Source organism: Oncorhynchus masou, chromosome 13, assembly GCF_036934945.1.
Source record: "Oncorhynchus masou masou isolate Uvic2021 chromosome 13, UVic_Omas_1.1, whole genome shotgun sequence".
Lineage (NCBI taxonomy): Eukaryota > Metazoa > Chordata > Actinopteri > Salmoniformes > Salmonidae > Oncorhynchus > Oncorhynchus masou.
Genome location: NC_088224.1, coordinates 83,047,493 through 83,068,181, shown reverse-complemented (window position 1 = coordinate 83,068,181; position 20,689 = coordinate 83,047,493).

Below are 20,689 nucleotides of genomic sequence, written 5' to 3'. Positions count from 1 at the left end.
AGAAAGCGAAAGACAGAGGCGTGGGGGGAGAGAGAAAGCGAAAGACAGAGGCGTGGGGGGAGAGAGAGAGCGAGAGAGAGGCATGGGGGAGAGAGCGAGAGAGAGGCATGGTGGGGAGAGAGAGAGCGAGAGAGAGGCATGGGGGAGAGAGCGAGAGAGAGGCATGGTGGGGAGAGAGAGAGCGAGAGAGAGAGGCGTGGGGGGAGAGAGAGCGAGAGAGATGCATGGGGGAGAGAGCGAGAGAGAGGCATGGTGGGGAGAGAGAGAGCGAGAGAGAGAGGGGGGGGGAGAGAGAGAGAGAGAGAGAGGCGTGGGGGGAGAGAGAAAGCGAGAGAGAGGCGTGGTGGGGAGAGAGGGAGCGAGAGAGAGGCGTGGGGAGAGAGAGAGAGAGAGAGAGAGAGAGAGAGAGAGAGAGAGGCGGGGGGGGAGAGAGAGCGAGAGAGAGGCGTGGGTGGAGAGAGCAAGAAAGAGGCATTGGGGGAGAGAGAGGCGTGGTGGGGAGAGAGAGAGCGAGAGAGAGGCGTGGTGGGGAGAGAGTGAGAAAGAGAGGCATGGGGCGAGAGAGAGGCGTGGTGGGGAGAGAGAGAGCGAGAGAGAGGCGTGGGGGAAGAGAGAGAGACATGGGGCGAGAGAGAGGCGTGGTGGGGAGAGAGAGAGCGAGAGAGAGGCGTGGTGGGGAGAGAGAGCGAGAGAGAGGCGTGGGGGAAGAGAGAGAGACATGGGGCGAGAGAGAGGCATGGTGGGGAGAGAGAGAGAGGCATGGGGCGAGAGAGAGGCGTGGGGGGAGAGAGAGAGCGAGAGAGAGGCGTGGGGGAAGAGAGAGAGGCATGGGGCGAGAGAGAGGCGGGGGGAGAGAGAGAGCGAGAGAGAGGCGTGGGGGAAGAGAGAGAGACATGGGGCGAGAGAGAGGCGTGGTGGGGAGAGAGAGAGCGAGAGAGAGGCGTTGGGGGAGAGAGCGAGGGAGAGGCGTGGGGGGAGAGAGAGAGCGAAAGACAGAGGCGTGGGGGGAGAGAGAAAGCGAAAGACAGAGGCGTGGGGGGGAGAGAAAGCGAAAGACAGAGGCGTGGGGGAGAGAGAGAGCGAGAGAGAGGCATGGGGGGAGAGCGCGAGAGAGAGGCATGGGGGAGAGAGCGAGAGAGAGGCGTCTTGGGGAGAGAGAGAGCGAGAGAGAGAGGCGTGGGGGGAGAGAGAGAGCGAGAGAGAGGCATGGGGGAGAGAGTGAGCGAGAGAGAGGCGTGGGGAGAGAGAACGAGAAAGAGGCATTGGGAGAGAGAGAGGCGTGGTGGGGAGAGAGAGAGCGAGAGAGAGGCGTGGGGGGAGAGAGAGAGAGAGGCATGGGGCGAGAGAGAGGCGGGGGGGGAGAGAGAGCGAGAGAGAGGCGTGGGGGAGAGAGCGAGAGAGAGGCGGGGGGGAGAGAGAGAGCGAGAGAGAGGCGTGGGGGCGAGAGAGAGGCGTGGTGGGGGAGAGAGAGCGAGAGAGAGGCGTGGGGGGAGAGAGCGAGAGAGAGGCGTGGGGGAGAGAGAGAGCGAGAGAGAGGCGTGGGGCGAGAGAGAGGCGTGGTGGGGAGAGAGAGAGCGAGAGAGAGGCGTGGGGGGAGAGAGCGAGAGAGAGGCATGGGGCGAGAGAGAGGCGTGGGGGGAGAGAGAGAGAGGCATGGGGCGAGAGAGAGGCGTGGTGGGGAGAGAGAGAGCGAGAGAGAGGCGTGGGGGGAGAGAGAGAGAGGCATGGGGCGAGAGAGAGGCGTGGGGGGAGAGAGAGAGAGCGAGAGAGAGGCGTGGGGGGAGAGAAGAGAGAAATACAGGGAGGGAAAAGGGCCAGAGACAGAAAAGGGGACAGAGACAGAAAAGGGGACAGAGACAGAAAAGGGCCAGAGACAGAAAAGGGGACAGAGACAGAAAAGGGCCAGAGACAGAAAAGGGGACAGAGACAGAAAAGGGACAGAGACAGAAAAGGGACAGAGACAGAAAAGGGGACAGAGACAGAAAAGGGGACAGAGACAGAAAAGGGGACAGAGACAGAAAAGTGCCAGAGACAGAAAAGGGCCAGAGACAGAAAAGGGGACAGAGACAGAAAAGGGGACAGCGACAGAAAAGGGGACAGAGACAGAAAAGGGCCAGAGACATAATAAGAAAAGGGGAGGTGGAGACAGACGCAGAACAAGAGAGAGAAAGAAAAGAAGAGAGAATGTGTTTTAGGGAGAGAGAGTTTCAGTGAGAGAGAGAGAGGGAGGTAGTAGTGTAATGTATCATGTTCTGTTGAGTCTCAGTAGCTGTGAGTGGATAAAATCACCGGGGAAGCCAAGGCAACAAGAAAAAAGCCATATTGTGATATTTGCGCTGTTTGCGCTATAACCTGTTAGTTCATATGCCTTGACATTGTGCTATATAGGCCTAAGGCTGAGACAATAAGAAGACATAACCACACCTTTTCATCACAAAACCGGAGAGTATCCTCTGTCTGGTGAAGTCCACAAAGCATATTGAATGTAACAGATAGTTCCATGGCCTACAGCAGGTCAAGCAAGTTAATGTTTCTAACATTTTTGGAATTCTAAACAAATATTGATTTAGAACCACTATTCCAGCACCATTTCAACTTCAATATTTCAACGTCAAATCACCTTTGCTTAGTCTAATACAGTGGCAACTAATTTACACCCCCCAGAAATGTGTCTAATCAACTTAAGAGAAATATATGAAGTGGCTGTCCATGGTCCTGATTTCCGTGTGTGTGTGTGTGTGTGTGTGTGTGTGTGTGTGTGTGTGTGTGTGTGTGTGTGTGTGTGTGTGTGTGTGTGTGTGTGTGTGTGTGTGTGTGTGTGTGTGTGTGTGTGTGTGTGTGTAGAAAAAACATGTAGCAAAACATGGAGACAAGCACCAATGCCATCCTCCACTCTTTCACGTTGACGAAATGGTCTATCACTCTGTCATAGGCAAAGATGAGCCAAATAGTATAATATCTCGTCCAAAAATGTATGCTTTTGAATAATCTGTCCGTTAAACATTATTCCAAGAGTCTTGATGATAATCCAGGTGCTTCCATGTGCAAACCGGAGTCAACTTTTTGGATGAGATGGGTCCCTTTATGCCTGGCCAAAAACCGCTGCATTCTACAGTTAAGAACCTCATACCAAAGGTCCAGCATGAAATCAAATCAAACTGTATTTGTCACTGAATGCGCTGAATTCAATAAGTATAGACCTTATCGTGAAATGCTTACTTACAAGCCTAACCCTTACAAGTCCTTAAACCAACAGTGCATTTCAAGAATTGTTAAGAAAATATTTACCAAATAAACTGAAGTTAAAAATTATAAAAAGTAACACAATAATATAACAATAACAAGGCTATATACAGGGGCTACCGGTACCGAGTCAGTGTGCAGGGGTACAGGTTAGAGGTAATATGTACATGTAGGGGTGAAGTTATTATCGAAAGATAATAAACAGCGAGTACCAGCAGCGTACAAAACAAATGGAGGGGGGGTCAATGTAGTAGATGTAGATGTTTTTATCATATGTCTTTAGAAAGGAAAAGGAACGCAGCTAACTCTCATGGCTACGCGCATGATTTAGCTCATGGCATTCTGCCAGACCCCTTACTCAAACAGCTCTCATTCTCTCCCCCTTCACAGTAGAAGCCTGAAACAAGGTTCTAAAGACTGCTGACATCTAGTGGAAGCCTTAGGAAGTGCAATCGGACCAAGTTTTCCACTGTATATTGGATAGGCAAAGACTTGAAAACCTACAAACCTCAGATTCCCCACTTCCTGGTTGGATTTTTTCTCAGGTTTTTGCCTGCCATATGAGTTCAGGAAATACTCACAGACATCATTGAAACAGTTTTAGAAACTTCAGAGTGTTTTCTATGGACTCTACTAATAATATGCATATCTTGCTTCTGGGCCTGAGTTGCAGGCAGTTTACGCTGGGCACCTTATTCATCCGAGCTACTCAATACTGCCCCCAGCCATAAGAAGATAAGTATCGTTTTTTGTGTTAAGTTTTTAACATTAGATTTTGTTAGAAGATCTGATAACATTCAGTATCCAAAATATGCAACATTTTAAAAAGGGGGTAAATAGTTTTTCACTGCACTGAATTTCCATCCTCTCAGGCCATGGGAACAATGTATGAATTTATGGTTGGATTAATCATTGGCCAGTATGGATAGTTAAATAAAACCACAAGTCCAAATCCCTATCTACATCCAATTTAGGCTAATTTAGGAAACGGACCATTTTAGCTATAGCTAGATAGCCAACGGAGAACAACAACACAACAAAATGCAAAACTTCAAAAATTCTGCCAATGATGTTAGATATTTTGATGTGATATGATTGGTGTGAAGCCACATCAAAACTGGCTTCCATTGACACTTTTTTTTGGTGCGTCGGACCATTCACAGTAGAGCTCACAAAGTTGAGATCAATGCTGATTGGCTATAATTGTATACTTTTTTATCAAGGGAGGAAAAAATGCTTGTTGACTTCCTTTGCATTCACTGCTATGGGTGGCAACAATGTTATACTCTTTTTGACCAGACGGCATCAGATAGATGGGCTACACATAGAGAGACAGAGGGGCACTGTTTTGCTCCCTCGGATGCTCTCTCCAAGGAAATACATTCAGCCTCTTGCGAATTGAAGGAAAATTATGAAATACAGAGAGACGAAAGACAAATAATGAATTGTTTTTTTCTTGGTCAATTTTTGTGGGAAGCCTGGCTTCCCTTGGTATCCATGGATGCCCTCCACTGTTATCTCTGTCTGTCTGTTTGAGAACAGTCTGAGGGGAATTACAGTCCTGTCTATCTAGGCCTACATATAGTAAGTTACAGTCATATTATATAGGTTCAATTGGGAATTCAGAGGTGGGAAGTTCGGGTTAGGTTTAGGGTTAAGCCAGCTTTAAAAGTAACTTTAGGTTTAGGCTTGTGGTTGAGGCTAGGGTTAGTGTTGTGGTTGTGGTTAGGGTTCAACCCGGATGTGGACATTAATTTCGGGTTAGGGTAGTGGTTGAGGCTAGGGTTAGAGTAGTGGTTGAGGCTAGGGTTAGGGTAGTGGTTGAGGCTAGGGTTAAGGTAGTGTCTGAGGCTAGGGTTAGGTTAGTGTTGAGGCCATGTTTAAGGTAGTGTCTGAGGCTAGGGTTAGGGTAGTGGTTGTGGTTGGGGTTAGTGTTGAGGCCAGGGTTAAGGTAGTGTCTGAGGCTAGGGTTAGGTTAATGGTTGAGGCCAGGGTTGTGGTTGAGTGTTAGAGTTGAACCAGGATGTGGACATGAAGCTATTGGGTGAATGACTCAGTGATATCACAGCCACCAATCAGAGAGTAATATGAGCTGGGATATTAATTAAATTCCTGTCCTTGGTTTGTGAGAACAACCTCTGGAAGGCTGTACTTTATCAAATTAGGAAGGACAGTTTAGGCCCTGTCAACACTATGTGTGTGTGCCAGTGTTTTATCCATGGGGAAATGGAGAGGTGTGACAGAAAAACAAGTGAGGGATTATAGAGAAATGGAAATAGAGAGATATGTGGAATCGTGAGACATGGAAAGAGAGAGAGAGCCAATTCAGAGAGGGATGAGGGAGAGATTAATGGATACACAAACATGGGTCTTTCCTTGTCACCAGTTGCCAGTAGCAACGCATCCATGTCAAATGTAACATACGGTATTTAGTGAATTAGTCATTATGATGGTGATTGATAATTCATTAGTACATACAGTACACACAAACGTGCTCTCTATTACATTTATCTGAGTAGTAGTGGTTAGTTCCACCAGCTTGAGTGGGTATAGAAGAAATCTGTTCCTTTAGGGGTCAATACACACACACGCAGGGCCAAAACGGTTAACGTCAGACGAACGTCGGACTAGCGTCAGACCCGCCACTTTGAATCAGGCCTCTCCCTTTCAGTCTGCGACTTTGTAGCTCTCCCCGAGGTGTGGGGAAACACACACACACACACACACACACATAAACACACACACACACACACACACACATACACACATAAACACACACACACACGACATTACACACACACACACACACACACACACACACACACACACACACACACACACACACACACACACACACACACACATGACATTACACACACACATAAACACACATGACATTACATGCACACACACACACACACACATGACATTACACACACACACACACACACACACACACACACACACACACACACACACACATAAACACACATGACATTACATGCACACACACACACACACACACACATGACATTACACATACACACACACACACACACACACACACACATGACATTACACACACACACACACACACACACACACACACACACACACACACACACACACACACACACACACATAAACACGCATGACATTACACACACACACACACACACACACACACACATAAACACACATGACGTTACACACACACACACACACGCACACACACACACACACACACACACACACACACACACACACACACACACACACACACACACACACACACACACACACACACACACACACACACACACACACATAAACACACATGACATTACACACACACACACAACATTACACACACACACACATGACATTACACACACACACACACACACACACACACACATAAACACACATGACATTACACACACACACACACACACGCACACACACACATGGCATTACATACACACACACACACATGACATTATGTGTGTGTGTGTGTAATGTCATGTGTGTGTGTATGTGTGTGTGTGTGTGTGTGTGTGTAATGCCATGTGTTTGTGTGTGTGTGTGTGTGTGTAATGTCATGTGTGTTTATGTGTGTGTGTGTGTGTGTGTGTGTGTGTGTGTGTGTGTGTGTGTGTGTGTGTGTGTGTGTGTGTGTGTAAACACACATGACATTACACACACACACACACACACAAACACACATGACATTACACACACATACATATACACCTACATCTGCTCCTGCTACGCCCTCTGGTGCTCATCCAATGTCGTCTTGACCTGCAGTTACTCCCCCGTACACTCTCTCTCCCTCTCTGTGTGGTTGGAGACAGGTGTGCTGGAGTCAGAGCAGATCCCTACCAGCTGCAACTCGTTCTATAATCAAGACCTCTACAAATACTCAGTCCTGCCACTTCCACTCTGCCAGATCGTAATATCTGCTCATTACCGCTCTGTCTCCTGTTCCACATCTCACCACCCAACTACCTTGCTCTGGATTTTACTCACCACCACTACCTTGGATTCCCCTCAGGTCCTGTTTACCCTGTTCTACTCATCCAACTCCAACCTCAGTCTCCACATCTCACCACCACTACCTTGGATTCCCCTCAGGTCCTGTTTACCCTGTTCTACTCAGCCAACTCCAACCTCAGTCTCCACATCTCACCACCACTACCTTGCATTCCCATCAGGACCTGTTTACCCTGTTCTACTCAGCCAACTCCAACCTCAGTCTCAGGACCTGTTTTTTCATCCAAGCTTCCCCAGATCTGCACTCCACATCTCCCTGTGTAACAATTAATATTTTGGTTCATTCATCCCTGTTTCCTCATCTGAGTCTGCTCTAATTGGTAGATTTGGATGGTAAACACTCTAAAGTTTCTAAAACTGTTAACATAATGCCTGTGAGTATAACAGAACAAAAGGACCATTTGTGATGTTTCTGGGACATTTTGGAGTGACAACAGAAGACGATCTTCAAAGGTTAGGCATTGATTATATCGTGATTTCTGACTTTTGTGTCGCCACCTGCCTGGTTGAAAATGATTTTCATGTGTTTGTATGCAGGGGTGCTTTCCTCAGATAATCGCATGGTCTGCTTTTGCAATAAAGCCTTTTTGAAATCTGACATAGCGGCTGGATTAACAAGAAGTTAAGCTTTATTTTGATGTATTACACTTACATTTTCGTGAATCTTGAATATTGATATTTCTGTAGTTATAATTTGGCGCTCTGCTCTGCTCATATATACACATACATGCATACATACATACAACTGTGAGAGACGGAATCTAAAACAAAAATCCAGAAAATCACAATGTATGATTTTTAAGTAATTAATTTGCATGTTATTGCATGACATAAGTATTTGATCACCTACCAACCAGTAAGAATTCCGGCTCTCACAGACCTGTTAGATTTTCTTTAAGAAGCCCGCCTGTTTTCCACTCATTACCTGTATTAACTGCACCTGTTTGAACTCGTTACCTGTATAAAAGACACCTGTCCACACACTCAAAAAGACTCCAACCTCTCCACAATGGCCAAGACCAGAGAGCCGTGTTAGGACATCAGGGATAAAATTGTAGACCTACACAAGGCTGGTTAGTGAGAAGGCAACAACTGTTGGCGCAATAATTAGAAAATGGAAGAAGTTCAAGATGCCAGTCAATCACCCTCGGTCTGGGGCTCCATGCAAGATCTCACCTCGTGGGGCATCAATGATCAAGAGGAAGGTGAGGGATCAGCCCAGAACTACACGGCAGGACCTGGTCAATGACCTGAAGAGAGCTGAGACCAGACTGCATCGTATTGACAGGACGACTGCACCGTATTGAGGGGAGGATGGGTGGCGCCATGTATCGTGGGATCTTGGCCACAACCTCCTTCCCTCAGTAAGAGCATTGAAGATGGGTTGTGGCTGGGTCTTGCAGCATGACAATGACCCGCAACACACAGCCAGGGCAACTAAGGAGTGGCTCCGTAAGAAGCATCTCAAGGTCCTGGAGTGGCCTCGCCAGTCTCCAGACCTGAACCCAATAGAACATCTTTGGAGGGAGCTGAAAGTCCATATTGTCCAGCGACAGCCCTGAAGGATCTGGAGAAGGTCTGTATGGAGGAGTGGGCCAAAATCCCTACTGCAGTTTGTGCAAACCTGGTCAAGATCTACAGGAAACGTATGATCTCTGTAATTACAAACAAAGGTTTCTGTACCAAATAAGTTCTGCTTTTCTGATGTATCATATACTTATGTCATGCAATAAAATGCAAATGAATTACTTAAAAATCATACAATCTGATTTTCTGGATTTTTGTTTTAGATTCCGTCTCTGTTAAAGGAATTAAATTCCTCTGTTTTAATTCCCAATTAAAATTAAACACACTTTCAATTCATAAGAATTTGTAAGACCCTTATTTTATAGAAATAGACAGAGCCCAGTCTCAAAATCAAACAGCAGAGTTTATTCTCGAGAGTACTGAGTACTTACACATTTTACCACAGGTTATAAACTGAAAATGACGTCAGTGTTTTCTAAATGTTCCGTCTCTTCTTGACACTGGTAGAAAGGCTCTGTAGTTCTCAAGCATTCCCATCTCGCCTAGAGCCAAGGTCAGACAGTGTAGATAAGCATTCTAGTCAGTCTGGAGATAAAGTTCATTCATTTGTACCAAGGAACAGACCATCATTGTTCTAACTCTTGACCACATTCACACACATTATATTCAGTACTGGGATCAAGAAAGAAAATTCATACATGTACAGTAACATAATAGTATTCTGATTAGTACATATACAGTAACATAATAGTATTCTGATTAGTCAGTCCTGATTGAAATGTATACATAATTAGTCATAGGTAAAAATTCCCTTAACAGTCGCTCACAGTTGAAGTCTATCTATGATTAAAATTACAAACCCTACTGATGATTTGTTGTTGCAATAGTGTTGCAATAGTGTTGCAATAGTGATGATGTGTTTGTAAGTAGGAAAACCTGCAAAATCGGCAGTCTATCAAATACTTTTTCTCCCCACTGTACATGCACATACGGTCATGACACAAATATTAATTTCCACAAAGTTTGCTGCTTCAGAGTCTTTAGATATTTTTGTCAGATGTTACTATGGAAAACTGAAGTATAATTACAAGCATTTAATAAGTGTCAAAGGCTTTTATTGACAATTACATGAAGTTGATGCAAAGAGTCAATATTTGCAGTGTTGACCCTTCTTTTTCAAGACCTCTGCAATCTGCCCTGGCATTCTGTAAAATTCACTTCTGGGCCACATTCTGACTGAAGGCAGCCCATTCTTGCATAATCAATGCTTGCAGGTTGTCAGAATTTGTGGGGTTTTGTTCGTCCACCCGCCTCTTGAGGTTTGACCACAAGGTCTCAATGGGATTAAGGTCTGGGGAGTTTCCTAGCCATGGACCCAAAATATCGATGTTTTGTTCCCCAAGCCACCTAGTTATCACTTTTGCCTTATGGCAAGGGGCTCCATCATGCTGGAAAAGGCTATGTTCGTCACCAAAACTCTTCCTGGATGGTTGGGAGAAGTTGCTCTCAGAGGATGTGTTGATACCATTCTTTATTCATGGCTGTGTTCTTAGGCAAAATTGTGAGTGAGTCCACTCCATTGGCTGAGAAGCAACCCCACACATGAATGGTCTCAGGATGCTTTACTGTTGGCATGACACAGGACTGATGGTATCGCTCACCTTGTCTTCTCCGGACAAGCTTTTTTCCAGTTGCCCCAAACAATCAGAAAGGGGATTCATCAGAGAAAATGACTTTACCCCAGTCCTCTGCAGTCCAATCTCTGTACCTTTTGCAGAATATCAGTCTGTCCCTGATGTTTTTCCTGGAGAGAAGTGGCTTCTTTGCTGCCCTAATTGACACCGGGCCATCTTCCAAAAGTCTTCGTCTCACTGTATGTGCAGATGCACTCCCACCTGCCTACTGCCATTCCTGAGAAAGCTCTGTACTGGTGGTGCCCCGATCCCGCAGCTGAATCAACTTTAGGAGACGGTCCTGGCGCTTGCTGGACTTTCTTGGGGGCCCTGAAGCCTTCTTCACAACAATTGAACTGCTCTCCTTGAAGTTCTTGATGAGCCAATAATTGGTTGATTTAGGTGCAATCTTACTGGCAGCAATATCCTTGCCTTTGAAGCCCTTTTTGTGCAAAGCAATGATGACGGCATGTGTTTCCTTGCAGGGAACCATGGTTGACAGAGGAAGATCAATGACTCCAAGTTCCACCATCCTTTTGAAGCTTCCAGTCAGATTATTCAAACTCAATCAGCATGACAGAGTGATCTCCAGCCTTGTCCTCGTCAACACACACCTGTGTTAATGAGAGAATCACTGACATGATGTTAGCTGGTCCTTTTGTGGCAGGGCTGAACTGCAGTGGAAATGTTTTTGGGGGATTCAGTTAATTTGCATGGCAAAGAGGGACTTTGCAATTAATTGCAATTCATCTGATCACTCTTCATAACATTCTGGAGTATATGCAAATTGCCATCATACAAACTGAGGCAGAAGACTTTGTGAAAATGTATGTTTGTGTCATTCTCAAAACTTTTGGCCACGACTGTACACACACATTAAATCACACACACATGTACACATAGCAGAACCCCTACCCCATCCCAAGCACAAACACAGAGTCAGGGACAATGAGAAACTATGACAGTGTGTCCTCTGGGAAGGAACCATTAAGCATCACCCTAAAATAAACCTCTCCTGGGGTGAGGAAATAGAAGGGCAGAGTTACCTACAGATTACAGGCTACAGATTACAGACTACAGACTATAGACTACAGATTATAGACTATAGACCACAGATTACAGAATATAGACTACAGATTACAGACTATAGGCTACCGATTACAGACTATATTACAGATGACAGATTACAGACTACATATTAGACAACAGATTGCAGACTACAGATTACATATTACACTTATATTTTCGTGAATCTTGAATATTGATATTTCTGTAGTTATACTTTGGCGCTCTGCAATTTTACTGAATGTTGTCAAATCGATCCCGCTAAAGGGACTGGCGCGGGAAGAGATCACTAACAGGTACTTAACATATATATATATTTATATATATATATATATATATATATATACACACACACACACACACACACACACACACACACACACACACACACACACACACACACACACACACACACACACACACACACACACACACACACACACACACACACACACACACACACACACACACACACACACACACACACACACACACACACACATATACACAAACATACTACAGATGACAGATTGCAGACTACAGACTATAGACTGCACACAACACAAACACTACTCAACAAAACCTTATTACCGTATCGCAAACACACACACACATGTACACACAAACAGGAAACCCATATTCCTCAGTCTAACACACACACTGTGTGCCCCGTGGACTGTGTGAGTACCTATTGGAACAGATGCTGTAATTGCGGGTGAAGGTGGCGGTTATTTATTCATGTTGTGATGGGCGGTGCATTGGGATGAAATGGGATTGTTATCACTCTAAACGACAGACACACACACAGACAGGCAGGCATGCTGAAATGGGATGGTTATCGCTCTAAACTACAGACACACACACACGGACAGTCAGGCATGCTGAAATGGGATGCTTATCGCTCTTTTTTTATATTTTATTTCACCTTTATTTAACCAGGTAGGCTAGTTGAGAACAAGTTCTCATTTACAACTGCGACCTGGCCAAGATAAAGCATAGCAGTGTGAACAGACAACACAGAGTTACACATGGAGTAAACAATTAACAAGTCAATAACACAGTAGAAAAAAAGGGGAGTCTATATACAATGTGTGCAAAAGGCATGAGGAGGTAGGTGAATAATTACAATATTGCAGATTAACACTGGATTGATGAATGATCATGTACAGGTAGAGATATTGGTGTGCAAAAGAGCAGAAAAGTAAATAAATAAAAACAGTGTGGGGATGAGGTAGGTGAAAATGGGTGGGCTATTTACCAATAGATTATGTAGCTGCTCAGATAGCTGATGTTTGAAGTTGGTGAGGGAGATAAAGGTCTCCAACTTCAGCGATTTTTGCAATTCGTTCCAGTCACAGGCAGCAGAGTACAGGAAACGAAAGGCGGCCGAATGAGGTGTTGGCTTTAGGGATGATCAGTGAGATACACCTGCTGGAGCGCGTGCTACGGATGGGTGTTGCCATCGTGACCAGTGAACTGAGATAAGGCGGAGCTTTACTGGATGTTGTCAAAACTAAACTACAGACACACACACACACAGACAGGCAGGCATGCTGAAATGGGATGGTTATTGCTCTAAATTAAAAGGCCAGACATTTAACATCCAAGAACAAGAGACACAACAAGGACCATAAACAAAGAGATAGAGGGGGAGGACAGGAAGATGGGGACAGTGGGGGGGGGGGGGATAGGAAGAGGGGGACAGTGAGGGGGAGAGGAAGAGGGGGACGGTGTGGGGAGGAGAGAAAGAGGGGGACTGTGAGGGCGGGGTAGAGGGGGACAGTAGGGGGAGAAGAAGAGGGGGACAGTAGGGGGAGAGGAAGGGGGGACGGTGAGGGAGGAGAGAAAGAGGGGGACAGTGAGGGGGAGAGGAAGAGGGGGACAGTGTGGGGAGGAGAGAAAAAGGGGGAGGAGAGGAAGAGGGGGACAGTAGGTGGGAGAGGAAGAGGGGGACAGTAGGGGGGAGAGGAAGAATTGGGGAGAGGAAAAGGGGATGGTGGGGGGTAGGGATGAAGAGGGGGACAGTGGAGGGGAGGAGAGGAAGAGGGGAACAGTGGTGGGGAGGAGAGGAAAATGGGGACCGTGAGGAGGAAGAGAGTAAGAGGGGGACATTGGGGGGAGAAGAGGAACAGGAGGGAGGAGAGGTGGACAGTGGGGGGAGAGGTGGACAGTGAGGGGGGAGGAAGAGGGGGACAGTGGGGGAGAGGAAGAGGTGGACAGTGGGGGGAGAGGAAGAGGTGGACAGTGGGGGGAGAGGAAGAGGGGGACAGTGGGGGAGAGGAAGAGGTGGACAGTGGGGGAGAGGAAGAGGGGGACAGTGGGGGAGAGGAAGAGTTGAACAGTGGGGGGAGAGGAAGAGGGGGACAGTGAGGGTGAGAGGAAGAGGTGGACAGTGGGGGGAGAGGAAGAGGGGGACAGTGGGGGAGAAGAAGAGGGGGACAGTGGGGGGAGAGGAAGAGGTGGATAGTGGGGGAGAGGAAGAGGTGGACGGTGGGGAGAAGAGGGGGACAGTGGGGGAGGAGAGGAAGATGGGGACTGTGAGGGGGAAGAGAGGAATAGGGGGACGGTGAGGGGGAAGAGAGGAAGAGGGGGACATTAGGGGGAGAATTGGAACACGGGGAAGGAGAGGAAGAGGGGGACAGTGGTGGGGAGTAGAGGAAGAGGGGGACCATGATGGGGGAGGATAGGAAGAGTGGGACAATGGGGGGGAGGAGAGGAAGAGGGGGACAGTGGGGGGGGTGAAGAGAGGGACATTGTGGGGGGGGGGAAGTCAGAGAGAGCGGGAGGGAGTGGGATATCAAGAAAGTGAAGATGGGAGGTTGGCGTGTTTGAGTGAGGGAAGGAGAGAGGAAGAGATAGAGGGTGAATAACCTAGGGCCTGGACGATACCAGTATCACCATACTCCTTAGTATAGTGGCAAGGAAACAAAACACAATGTATATTTCATATATTTAGCAAAACAGCCCTAATGTTGGAAACAACATTGTTGTCATCCAGAGTCACATCTATAACAACACTCTTTCCAGTGTTAAACACTTTGACATGACTGCATGGGATTATTACCAACGCGACTTGGGTGTGGAATGACATGGGTGTGGTAGTCTCTCATCCATCTCTCTCTCTCCATCTCATTCCTGGATGTCAGAAGGTGAATTCACCAATTTGTAAGTCGCTCTGGATAAGAGCGTCTGCTAAATGACTTAAATGTAAATGTAAATGTAATTCCTCAGGGCTTCTCCATATCTCCTCCTATTCATCTCTCTTGCCAATCCTCTATTTCTATCCCCCTCTATCTATCCTCCATCACCTGCATTTTTTCTTCCTCGTGTCAATGAGTTCAATGAGCTCTCGTTGGCTGGCCCTCGCTTCATACTCGTCGCCAAACCCACTGGCGCCATGTCATCTACAAGACCCTGCTAGGTAAGGTCCCCCCTTATCTCAGCTCACTGGTCACCATAGCATCTCCCACCTGTAGCACGCGCTCCAGCAGGTATATCTCTCTAGTCACCCCCAAAACCAATTCTTTCTTTGGCCGCCTCTCCTTCCAGTTCTCTGCTGCCAATGACTGGAATGAACTACAAAAATCTCTGAAACTGGAAACACTTATGTCCCTCACAAGCTTTAAGCACCAACTGTCAGAGCAGCTCACAGATTACTGCACCTGTACATAGCCCATCTATAATTTAGCCCAAACAACTACCTCTTTCCCTACTGTATTTAATTTATTTATTTATTTTGCTCCTTTGCACCCCATTATTTTTATTTCTACTTTGCACATTCTTCCATTGCAAATCTACCATTCCAGTGTTTTACTTGCAATATAATTTACTTTGCCACCATGGCATTTTTTTTGCCTTTACCTCCCTTATCTCACCTCATTTGCTCACATCGTATATAGACTTGTCTATACTGTATTATTGACTGTATGTTTGTTTTACTCCATGTGTAACTCTGTGTCGTTGTATGTGTCGAACTGCTTTGCTTTAACTTGGCCAGGTCACAATTGTAAATGAGAACTTGTTCTCAACTTGCCTACCTGGTTAAATAAAGGTGAAATAAAAATAAATAAAATTAATTTCACTGTGACAAAAACTCAGTCATACTATACTGTGTATGCAGTACTATATCATATTTCACTGTTCTCCAGGCAGCAGTGTAACTGAAGACAAGAACACTTGATGCTAACTGAAGACGATAACACTTGATGCTAACTGTAGATGAGAACACTTGATGCTAACTGTAGACGAGAACACTTGATGCTAACTGTAGACGAGAACACTTGACGCTAACTGTAGATGAGAACACTTGATGCTAACTGTAGATGAGAACACTTGATGCTAACTGTAGATGAGAACACTTGATGCTAACTGTAGATGAGAACACTTGATGCTAACTGTAGATGAGAAGAATTGATGCTAACTGTAGATGAGAAGAAATTATGCTAACTGTAGACGAGAACAATTGATGCTAACTGTAGACGAGAAAAAATGATGCTAACTGTAGACGAGAACACTTGATGCTAACTGTAGATGAGAACACTTGATGCTAACTGTAGATGAGAACACTTGATGCTAACTGTAATGATGAGAACACGTGATGCTAACTGTAGATGAGAACACTTGATGCTAACTGTAGATGAGAACACTTGATGCTAACTGTATTGACGAGAACACTTGATGCTAACTGAAGACGAGAATACTTGATGCTAACTGTAGATGAGAACACTTGATGCTAACTGAAGATGAGAACACTTGATGCTAACTGTAGATGAGAAGAATTGATGCTAACTGTAGATGAGAACACTTGATGCTAACTGTAGATGAGAAGAATTGATGATAACTGTAGATGAGAACACTTGATGCTAACTGTAAATGAGAACACTTGATGCTAACTGTAGGTGAGAAGAATTGATGCTAACTGTAGACGAGAAGAATTAATGCTAACTGTAGATGAGAACACTTGATGCTAACTGTAGATAAGAACACTTGATGCTAACTGTAGATGAGAACACTTGATGCTAACTGTACATGAGAAGAATTAATGCTAACTGTAGATGAGAACACTTGATGCTAACTGTAGATAAGAACACTTGATGCTAACTGTAGATGAGAACACTTGATGCTAACTGTAGTTGAGAACACTTGATGCTAACTGTAGATGAGAACACTTGATGCTAACTGTAGATGAGAACACTTGATGCTAACTGTAGATGAGAACACTTGATGCTAACTGTAGATGAGAACACTTGATGCTAACTGTAGACGAGAATACTTGATGCTATTACTATAGATGGCGATGCACGATACGTCCAGTTTTGAATATTACGAAGAGTTTTCGTCCCACAAGACAGAGGAAGGCTATACAGCTGAGGGATGTCTGCTCTTTTCCTGTAGTGGCACACACACACACAGACACAGACACACACACACACACACACACACACACACACACACACACACACACACACACACACACACACACACACACACACACACAGATAAACAGATACAGGTTACAGAGAAAGGTTCATAAGTCATGTGTTCCCCGTTCCTCTCCTCCTCTCCTTCTCTCACTCATATCCATACTCTGCTTACTTCCCCTCCCCCCACTCCATTTTTTCCTCCCGTTTCTAGTTCAAAAGGTCAAAAAACATCAAAACCGCATAAATTCCAACAATTCCGTCAAACAGCCTGATGCTAAACTTCCTCCAGCCCTATATGACCTTTATATGACCTCTAAACATCTCTCTGACCTTCCCGTCTCAGCTGCAACAGCACAGCTGTGCATGTGAGAGTGAGAGAGGGGAAGAGAGTGCTCCGTCCAAAAGTCTAGAGACAATCTTGTTTTCATGTTGATGGCTGGTGTACATACTCTGTTTACCACCCAACACTGTCACAGGAAGGGAGGAAGAGGTGATATTAAACCTATAGGTACACTTTGGGTAATATAATTCATGTGGTAAGGCTCTTTTGATCTCAGACCTACAATAACAAGAAGATGTTGACTGGTGCATCATTTTGCTATCCTGGATATCCTCATATCGACCTTGTCATACATACACTCATCACATTAGGTGAAAATAGGTGACCCACTCCTGCAGGTTCATGCTGTACAACATCCGTAGGGGACAACCCTACCTCGTGCAGGAAGCGGCACAGGTTCTAATCCAGGCATTTGTCCTCTCCCGTCTGGTCTACTGCAACTCACTGTTGGCTGGGCTCCCTGCTTGTGCCATCAAACCCCTACAACGTATCCAGAACCTAACAGCATGTCTGGTTTTCAACCTTCCCAAGTTCTCTCATGTCACCCCGCTCCTCCACACACTCCACTGGTTTACAGTTTAGGCCCCTGTCCACTACAATACCATGGTGCTTACCAACGGAACAGGAAGAGGAACTGTCCCTCCCTACCTTCAGGCTACGCTCAAACCCTACACCCCAACCTGAGCACTGTTCTGCCACCTCAGGTCTCTTTGCCCCTCAGCTCCCGCTCAGCCCAGACCAAGCTTTTCCTGTACTGACACCCCAATGGTGGAACTAGCTTCCCCCTGAAGCAAGGATTGCAGAGTCCCTGTCCATCTTCCAAAAATATCTGAAACCCTACCTCTTCAAAAAGTATTTTAAATAATCCTCCTCCTTACCTCGACCCCCTTCCAGCTCTGACTCTACTGACAGCTAAGTTATTGTTATTGAGGATTGTCCTTGAGATAGCGAGGTTGTCCCACCTAGCCATCTCAAGATGAATGCACAAACTTTAAGTCACTCTATATAAAAGTGTCTGCTAAATTACTCAAATGTAAATGTAAAATGTGATGTGAAACTTCTCTGCATAAAGACAAAAAGATACTGGCCTTTATTGCTCCAATATTCCACTAATAACTAACACAAGGTTTCAGTTCAAGGTCAGAGCAGGCAGATAACCAGCTAGACTGAAACACTGTCACAGTGAAAGTGCTATGGGAGAAATATGTGCAGACCATTTTGTTTCTATAACCTTGCTGTTCCCACACCCACTCACAACAACACCCTCACCTCCTGGTCACACTCTGGGATCTCTGTGTCACAAAGGCTCATGAGTAAAGAAATAAAGGGGGGAGGGAGTTGAACTGCATCACAGAGTGCCTCAAGGGCTCTTAGAAAACAAACACATACACACACGTACACTCTCTCTCTCTCTCTCTCTCTGTCTCTCTCTCTCTGTCTCTCTATCTGTCTCTCTGTCTCCCTCTCTCTGTCTCTCTCTCTGTCTCCCTCTCTGTCTCTATTCTCTCTCTCTCTCTCTGTCTCTCTGTCTCCCTCTCTCTCTCTCTGTCTCTCTCTGTCTCTGTCTCTCTCTCGCTCTCTGTCTCTCTGTCTGTCTCTCTCTCTATCTCTCTGTCTCTCTGTCTGTCTCTCTCTCTATCTCTCTCTGTCTCTCTCTATCTCTGTCTCGCTCTGTCTCTCTCTCTCTCACTGTCTCTCTCTCTGTCTCTCTCGCTCTCTCTCTTTCACTGATGGGGAGAGAGGGCTAGGATATGAGAGGGAGGGAATGCTTTCTCTGTGGGAATCTGACTATATAGTGGGTCTCAAAGAATATTCCCATGACGGCAAACCATCACACACATGGAAACCTCATCTGCCATACGGCATGTCATACCTGTCATATAACCTATATTATCCATCCAGACATCTGGGTGTCATATAACCTATATTATCCATTCAGACATCTGGGTGTCATATAACCTATATTATCCATCCAGACATCTGGGTGTCATTTAACCTATATTATCCATCCAGACATCTGGGTGTCATATATAACCTATATTATCCATCCAGACATCTGAGTGTCATATAACCTATATTATCCATCCAGACATCTGGGTGTCATATAACCTATATTATCCATCCAGACATCTGGGTGTCATTTAACCTATATTATCCATCCAGACATCTGGGTATCGTATAACCTATATTATCCATCCAGACATCTGGGTATCATATAACCTATATTATCCATCCAGACATCTGGGTGTCATATAACCTATATTATCCATCCAGCCATCTGGGTATCATATAACCTATATTATCCATCCAGACATCTGGGTGTCATTTAACCTATATTATCCATCCAGACATCTGAGTGTCATATAACCTATATTATCCATCCAGACATCTGGGTGTCATATAACCTATATTATCCATCCAGACATCTGGGTGTCATATAACCTATATTATCCATCCAGACATCTGGGTGTCATATAACCTATATTATCCATCCAGACATCTGGGTGTCATTTAACCTATATTATCCATCCAGACATCTGAGTGTCATATAACCTATATTATCCATCCAGACATCTGGGTGTCATATAACCTATATTATCCTCCAGACATCTGGGTGTCATATAACCTATATTATCCATCCAGACATCTGGGTGTCATATATAACCTATATTATCCATCCAGACATCTGGGTGTCATTTAACCTATATTATCCATCCAGACATCTGGGTGTCATATATAACCTATATTATCCATCCAGACATCTGGGTGTCATTTAACCTATATTATCCATCCAGACATCTGGGTGTCATATATAACCTATATTATCCATCCAGACATCTGGGTGTCATATATAACCTATATTATCCATCCAGACATCTGGGTGTCATATATAACCTATATTATCCATCCAGACATCTGGGTGTCATATATAACCTATATTATCCATCCAGACATCTGGGTGTCATTTAACCTATATTATCCATCCAGACATCTGGGTGTCATATATAACCTATATTATCCATCCAGACATCTGGGTGTCATATAACCTGCATCATCGGTTCTGACTTAGAATATGTGGACAACTACAAATTCCTAGGTTTCTGGCTAGACTGTAAACTCTCCTTCCAGTCATATTAAGCATCTCCAATCCAAAATAAAATCTAAAATCGGCTTCCTGTTTCACATTTGTTAATTTGTTAATAATTATGTATTGCCTTATCTCCTTACTCCATTTGCACACATTGTATATAGATTTTTCTATTGTTTTATTGACTGTACGTTTGTTTTTCCAAGTGTAACTCTGTGTTGTTTATGTCGCACTGCTTTGCTTTATCTTGACCAGGTCGCAGTTGTAAATGAGA